Genomic DNA, 8,614 nt, shown 5'->3' with positions numbered 1-8,614 from the left:
CGACCCTGCCAGGATTCGAACCTGGAATCTTCTGATTCGCAGTCAGAAGCGTTATCCATTGCGCCACAGGAAAATTGTCGACAATGATGAGAAAACATTTATATTACAAGACTATCATTTGCTGCCTACGAGTGGGCACGCGGGTGTAAGGCGAATGACGAATAATATAAAACGGAAGTATTTTTGGCCTACTTTAGAGAACGATGTAAGAATGTTTGTAAAAAAATGTTCCAAATGCCAAATAATGAAACACTCACCTATTTTAAAGGAGCCAATGGCCATAACGTCAACAGCTGAATCGGCATTTGACAAAATATATTTAGACATCGTCGGCCCTTTAGATAAGGATATTGATGAATTTCGAATAGACTGAGCTCTGCAGCTTTTGCAGTGAGCAAAATCCGTCAGTTAACTGATGTGAAAACAGCTCGATTAGTATATTTTAGTTACTTCCATAGCATTATGGCATATGGTATTTTACTGTGGGGCGGTGCTTCAGAGATAAATACCATTTTTGTTCTGCAGAAGAGGGCTATTCGAGCAATATACAAAATGAACCATAGAGACTCACTTAGAGATAAATTTAAGGAAATTGACATAATGACAGTGCACTGTCAATACATTTATGAGAATATTCTGTATGTACATAAAAATATTGTAAATTTTAGGAAAAATTGTGAAATTCATAATATTAATACTAGAAATAAACATAAGCTCGCAGTGCCCTTCACTCGGCTCCATAAAATTAAAAAATCATTCATGGGTAATTGTGTAAGATTTTATAATAAACTTCCAAACCATATTACTGAATTATCTATTAATAAATTTAAGAATTATGTAAAGCGTAAACTTATTTCTAAAGCTTATTATACCACACAAGACTACATGAATGATATTACAACGTGGGATTAATTGTTATTCGAAATGATTATTTATTTATTAGGTATATTTGATTATTGATGAGGAAATGGATATTCCGATGTAATACTATCTACTTCTTTTGTTACTTATGCTTTTTTTTGACATTTAGATTTTATTCTAGAAATTCTAGACTAGTATTTTTTTATACAATCTTTTTAATGTTTGACGATCCTTTTGTGAAATTTTTAGTGTTAAATTTGATATGTATAATAATCCAGTTTTATTATGGCATAATACTAACATCAATAAATTGCTCTGATAATTAGATTAAGATTAATTACGATTCATAAGAGCTTGTTGCTAGGCCTACATGAATAAAGTAAATTTTGTTTGTTTGTTTGTTTGTTTGATGGTAATGTATATATACTCACAATACAATGTGAGCTCAGTAAGTATGTGGAGGCGTATGCATTACCCGCGAAGGACACCATGACCGTCGCAAAGGCGTTCGTAAGTAATTTTATACTAAGATACGGTGTTCCCAAGGCAATAGCGACTGACAGAGGGGCAGAATTCATGTCTTCAGTAATGGTAGAGGTATGTAAGTTATTGAATATTGACAAACAGTATTCCACAGCTTATCACCACCAATCTTTGGGTGCCCTCGAAAATTCTCATAAAAGCTTACGTAACTTCTTGCGCATACAATGCGATGAACATATAGATACTTGGGGACAATGGCTACCGTTTTGGTGTTTTTCATATAACAATACTGTACATACTTCAACATCCTATGCACCCTTTGAACTTGTTTTCGGTAAGAAATGTATTTTACCAAGTAGATTAAGTAATGATATTGTTGAACCGGTTTACAATATTGATAATTATGCTATAGAGTTAAGATATAGGATACAATTAGCTAATAAGGACGCACGTAAAAAATTAATTTTAGATAAAATTAAGCGTAAAGAAGTGTATGACAAAAACGCTAAATCAAATGTGTACGAAAAAGACAGTTTAGTATTGTTAAGAAGTGAAAAAGGTACAAAAATGGACAAAGTGTTTCAAGGACCATACAGTGTCGTCGAAGACTGTGGACTTAATATTAAAATATTGAAGGACGGTAAAGTGGAATTAGTTCATAAAAATAGAATAAAACAATATTTCGAATAGTAGCATTTTCTTAATGTAAAAAAAAAAAAACTTGTTGTTTTTTTTTTATTTTTCTTTTTCACCCCAGAGGTGTAGTGGTATGTAGCTAGTAAGTTAAGTATAGATATAGTTTAAGCATATGCACGACTCCATGTAAGACAGTGATTAAAGAGACGTAGTCCTAACACGTTGTTTTCACTCATATTCCGTTCCCGCCTGCGCCACACAGCACACACGAACACATACACACATGACACAAAGATAATAACACGCATAGTACAATAAATATTAAAATAAAATACAATAATAAATAAAATCTACGCAATCTAGATGCACTATTTCTCAACACCTGTTGCTGCCAAAATATAAATAGATCATTCCAGTGTTAATGTGGACTTAATTTTTTTTAGTTAAGGTTAACAACCATTACTTGTAATTTTAGTTTCTATTTGTTATTTTAAGTACCTACTAACAATACTATGGACCTTGTTGTCTGAAAATAAACGCATATTTTTTTTATTTTTTTATTAGTGATTATTTTACTTAATTAATTAATATATGACAACGCAAATTAGAGTCAGGGAAGCGAACGCAAATTTCAAAATTCATACAATGAGCTAGGTATCTGTTATATCTATGTACTTTTATAGACTAATACTTAATTAGAAATGCTCTTATTATGTATCTTAGGTTGAAATGCCAGTGTTTGATTTTTTTACGAGTAAAAACTTAAGTACCTAGTTTTATATAGGTAAATGCACAGTAAGCAGTAGATATATCTACGCGTTCCAAGTGTTCATAAAGACATACGCATTTAAAACGTCAGAAATACATTAGCAACTAACCTAATTTTTTTTTTGCCATGGAAAAACTAACCTAATATAGTGTGTAGCTTTCAAATAGAGCTCGATGGCTAATCCTATTGTCTATTGTTAAGTAAAACCGCACGTGCTACTTACCTGCAAAAAAGGGTCTTAATTATAATAATTATTACATTTGGCACCTGAGCGCGGGCTAGTCCAACGCTTAAAAAACCAGTGTAGGTGCGCTCTCCTATAACGCGCCTTTGTTAATATAAGCATCTCGATGACACATTTTAGACTGGTTCTGTAGCGTTCGCCTCGCCGGCACTTAGTAACCGAAGTACGTATTTTTTATACAGGTGGTTGTGGCACGTGGCACGAGCGGTTTTACTTAACAATAGACAATAGGATTAGCCGTCGAGCTCTATTTGAAATCTACATACTATATACTCGTACCTATGTAGACACTAAACATATTACATAACATATACCTATCTTAAACCGGCCTGCACTCGTTGGGCGCGCGCCGGCTGGCCTGCACTGGCCGAGCAACCGCCGGTCGGGCGGCACTGCTCGAGCGCGCGCCAGCCAGGCTGAACCGGTCTCGCGAGCGCCGGCTGGCCTGCACTGGCCGGGCAACCGCCGGCCGGGCGGCACTGCTCCAGCGCGCGCCAGTCAGGCTGAACCGGTCTCGCGAGCGCCGGCTGGCCTGCACTGGCCGGGCAACCGCCGGCCGGGCGGCACAGCACGGGCACGCGCCGGCCAGGCTGCGCTGGTCGGGCGCGCGCCAGTCGGCCTGCACTGGTGAGGCAACCGCCGGCCGGGATGCACAGCACGGGCACGCGCCGCCCAAGCTGCGTTGGTTGGGCGCGCGCCAGTCGGCCTGCACTGGTGAGGCAACCGCCGGCCGGGCGGCACAGCTCGGGCACGCGCCGGCCAGGCTGCGCTGGTCGGGCGCGCGCCAGTTAGCCGGCACTGGTGAGGCAACCGCCGGCCGGGCGGCACAGCACGGGCACGCGCCGCCCACGCTGCGCTGGTCGGGCGCGCGCCAGTCGGCCTGCACTGGTGAGGCAACCGCCGGCCGGGCGGCACAGCTCGGGCACGCGCCGGCCAGGCTGCGCTGGTCGGGCGCGCGCCAGTTGGCCGGCACTGGTGAGGCAACCGCCGGCCGGGCGGCACAGCACGGGCACGCGCCGCCCACGCTGCGCTGGTCGGGCGCGCGCCAGTCGGCCTGCACTGGTGAGGCAACCGCCGGCCGGGCGGCACAGCTCGGGCACGCGCCGGCCAGGCTGCGCTGGTCGGGCGCGCGCCAGTTGGCCGGCACTGGTGAGGCAACCGCCGGCCGGGCGGCGCAGCTCGGGCACGCGCCGGCCAGGCTGGGCTGGTCGGGCGCGCGCCAGTTGGCCGGCACTGGTGAGGCAACCGCCCGCCGGGAGGCACAGCTCGGGCACGCGCCGGCCAGGCTGCGCTGGTCGGGCGCGCGCCAGTTGGCCGGCACTGGTGAGGCAACCGCCGGCCGGGCGGCGCAGCTCGGGCAAGCGCCGGCCAGGCTGCGCTGGTCGGGCGCGCGCCAGTTGGCCGGCACTGGTGAGGCAACCGCCCGCCGGGAGGCACAGCTGGGGCACGCGCCGGCCAGGCAGCATGGCAAGAGGCTCGCCTTCCTCATTCCTGCCAACAAAAGAATTCATTAGGACAACATCTCTCGTGGCTGTATAAGCCGATGTGGGATCGGCATTTGTGGCAGCTGAAGTAGGCGGGAGCCATGTCGGCAGTAACATCAAGTCGATTGTGCCTCTTTGCTCGTTTTCGGGCAAGATCTTGAAACCATGCGTTGTCGTGAATTTCGCCACCTTTTGCGATGGTACCCCTCCATCCATCGCGGTCTGACGCAAGCTCCTTCGACAGACTTCTCAAAATAGGTAGTTTTAAATGCCATATAAATTATTGGCTGGTATTTAACTTTAGAGAGAGAGGGCGCTACTGTGCCATGGTAAACATTACTGTCCGTATAATTTTGCTACCAAAAATGGAAATACTACGAATTTTAGACTAATTATCAGTTTGGAAGATAGTGCAAAGAAGAAAAATCAAGAATACATTATAAATTTCCTTAAAAATGTGAAGAAACAGTGCCAAAACAGACAAAACCAAGTTACACAACAAGTGATTTGTTCCGTGCTAGTGAAGACTTTTATACGAACTAAATACAACTGGAAGATCAGAGAACAATAATAGTGAAAAATACCATAATTACGCCGAGGTTAGTGGAAAAATAAAATCAAATTCATCAAAATAACCTGCAAATATAACGGCATAAAGGGTCACGGACTAGTCTACTAGGACGAGCAATCGCCATATTGAGTAGCGTACCCCGGAAGAAAACATTATTTTTGTATTAAACTTAGATGGCGTTTGTCATTCAGCGGGCTGTAGGTTGTGTAGTGTATTCCGCAAGAGGTCGCTGCCACTAGAAGAGTTGTAGGCGTTGTAGTTGTTAGGTGTAGTTGGTGTAGTTCTTAGTTTTTCTTATACGAGCGGATAGATGGCGCAATAATTTGTATACTACCGCATCATTTGCGTTTCTATGTGTGAACAGCGCATCTGTACACGTGTCATTGTGTGAGTTAGTTGCTTTGCTTTGCAGTAAACATTCGATGTTTTAGATAAAAATGGTCTTCACTTCACAGCAAGATGTGTTATTGTTAATCGTGTAAACACTAGCAGAAGTAGTGACTGCAAATTTTATAGATTTCCAAAAGTAGTGTGGAAACAAGAACAGCGCAATAAATGGATAATTGCCGTAAGGACAAAAAAGTAAGTCACCTAACCTAACCTCTAAAATCATATTACCTTCCTTAAATACGCAATCATTTGATTTATGTTATAATCGTATGAAGTTTTAACGGTGAATTATTTTGTTACAGTCCCGATGGATCTCTATGGCACCCAATTTGCAGTGCTCACTTTATCGGTGGTAGAAAGGCTGATGAACAAGTCAGTCCCAGTTATGTTCCAAGGATATTTCCCCCGCAGTAAAAAACAAAACGGATTGACGAAAATGCGGCAATATCGAGGTTTCAACGTTATATGGAACGAAGAAACGCGAAAAAATAGAAGCAGTTAATGCTATTAATATAACTAATACAAGTGACTTTGAATTGCTGGAAAACAGTGTCAAGAATATTCTGCTCGTATGTTGAAGAAATAGCAGCTGGTACATCAAATTAGGTTTTTTGGCCAGACAAAAATGTTGTGCAGCAGACAATGCCAGAATGCTTCCGTCCGGAGTATAGTAACACTAGTCATTATTGATTGTACAGAGTTTCCTATAGAAGTACCATCAAGTGTTGATAATCGTGTGTATTGCTACTCACTCTATAAAAAGTGCTTATTAGTATTACTCCAAGAGGCTTCATTTCGTTCAAGTAAAAAGTAAGTGGTGAAAGAAAAAGTGTCTCCCAAATAACGGTAGTCAGGATTAGTCGACTACACTGTCGACTACTTAGAAAATGGGGATATTGTATTGGCTGATAAGGGATTTCCGGCAATAAAGAAGGTAATTGATGAAAGTGGAAAAGAAATTGCTATTATTATGCCACATTTTCTCCAGAATAAAGGTGAATTTACAAGGGAAGAGACCGATGCAACTTATAAAATAGCTCGAGTCAGAATTCATGCCGAAAGAATAATGCAGCACTTAAAAATTTATCAGATACTACATAAAATACCTGTAAATTTATTTTATCATATTGATGATATATTACATGTTTGTTGTGTACTGGTAAACCTGCAACCACCTATATTTTCAAACAAATAAAACAACAGTTATTTTTTACAATATTTACATTATTTAAAAAGCTATTAAAACATTTTTAATTTAAATTTGTTTTTATTTCACACAAAACCTGTAAATGTTATGTGACTTTTCATGTCTGAAGGACCCTTATTGCACATGGAGCATAAGGAACCACAGACATTGACCGCCACATATTTATAACATGGGCCCGTGGACCTATGAAAATGTGTCAGTCAGGTTAGGGTTTAATATGACCAAGCACTGGACTGATCAACATTTTCATAAGTCTAATGTACAGTCAAGTTCATAAATGTGTGTACATTTTTTCACCATATTACAATGGATAAAGGTAAAGAAATTTATACATATTTATGAACTCAACTGTACATACCATTTGTCATATATTTCTTCATTTCAGTCACATGCATAAACTTACAGCTAAGGATGCCAAAACGCTTATGCGATAGGGACAATACATACATCAGAATCAAACATAGTCTAAAGATTCAAACATTAAAACAAAACAAAAACAATCAAATAAGGTCAGGTTAATATTTAGGTATGCTAGGATTCTAAGATATTAAAATGTTGAGTTCCTTACTTACAGCTAGGTATGTGTATTGCTAATTTTAACAAAGTGTGATACTGCAATATTCGGCTACTTTACTATACTTACATATAAAAAAAAACAGTAATAAACATTTTGAGTTAACAACATTTAAACATATAAATTATTATTTTTAACTAAACTTAATTAATCAGTATGCTTCATGCCTGTATGACAATGATGCTAACTGTACTTATTGAGATCAGTAGTACCTTACCTTTTATTACATATTTTAAAAGTTAATTACCTAACATTGTATTGATTATATTTTTACCTGTAAAACTATGCTTTGGCTGGTTTTTCTCACTCAAAGTTTGGTTTGTTCTTGTAGAATACAAGAGCGGTAGATAATGAGCGAAGTAAAATTCTTCACTTTTTAGAATTGCTGCTTTAATAAAGTCTTCGTCTCTGTCTGCTCTTACTATACAATACAACTACCTTTTGGTGAATATATAAAGAAAACACACATATAATAGTCATACCAGTGTCATACACTTGCACTTGAATTTGGGTATAATATAATATGGTTTGCTTCTTTTTAGTTCTGGTTGATCATTCACAAACTGCAAATATTACACTAATTATATTGTTGTTTATCAAAATCTACAATAGGTTGGTTTTTACAAGATACAGGACTTCTACTAACATTCTGACACATTCATTGCATATGTATAACAACACCGTCTACACTAGTGCACAACCAAGGCTTTCTTAGTCTCCTCGCCGAGTACCACTCTTGACACATTGATTGTTCTATTGTGTCACTACATAATTTAAAAATTTCTTTATCTGCCAACACAACATTAGCTTCATAAAAGTTTTTTAATGTTTTTTCTATAACTAGACTAGCTTCACTTTGGTACACATCAAACTCTTTTCTAAAAATACTAAAGTTTTCAAGACATGTAACACAATCTTCTTTTTGAATATTAATATCAGTGTGTTCTACTAAATTTTGGATAACTTTGCTAACGGAAATTTCAATATCTTCTGTACAATTTATTTCAGCAGCTTCCAGTAAGTACACGTTTTAAGGCACAATCTTCCTTTAAATCTGAGACATCGAACTGAAAAGCTTCACACTTGTGTTTCTTTGATGTAGGATACATTTCGTTGAAGGATCTCCCTTTGGATTACTTTTCGTTCGTAAATTGTGGGACACTTGGCTTGCCCCATTTTTGTTCCTGGCTGGTTTTAGTGGTGGTGATTGATGTAGTAAATTAGTGCTGCAATGTGCTTGCATTTGCCACTTTTTTAATAAACACAATCGCATGTTACACTAGTAACATGACGATTGATATTAAGAATTAAGGCTGCCTTGTACGCAGTCGCCGTCACAGAGGCTTGACGAACCACTCGGGCTTTGATTATGTAGCTCCTGGCCTGGCGCCTTGC

General features: G+C 40.1%; 1 long non-coding RNA gene and 1 other non-coding gene across 2 annotated transcripts; one reads left to right on the top strand and one right to left on the bottom strand.

The window, feature by feature from the left end:
- On the bottom strand, window positions 1-79 carry Trnar-gcg (transfer RNA arginine (anticodon GCG)). Its single transcript has one exon. It is a non-coding gene; the product is annotated as a tRNA-Arg (tRNA).
- A 5,362-nt stretch (window positions 80-5,441) lies between these two features.
- LOC134805466 (uncharacterized) lies at window positions 5,442-5,918 on the top strand. The gene is made up of 2 exons (XR_010146293.1): window positions 5,442-5,630; window positions 5,741-5,918. It is a non-coding gene; the product is annotated as an uncharacterized LOC134805466 (long non-coding RNA).
- The last annotated feature ends 2,696 nt before the right edge of the window (window positions 5,919-8,614 follow it).

The sequence above is a fragment of the Cydia splendana genome, unplaced genomic scaffold (assembly GCF_910591565.1).
Source record: "Cydia splendana unplaced genomic scaffold, ilCydSple1.2 scaffold_116_ctg1, whole genome shotgun sequence".
Classification (NCBI taxonomy): domain Eukaryota; kingdom Metazoa; phylum Arthropoda; class Insecta; order Lepidoptera; family Tortricidae; genus Cydia; species Cydia splendana.
This window is presented reverse-complemented; position numbering and strand designations above follow the sequence as displayed.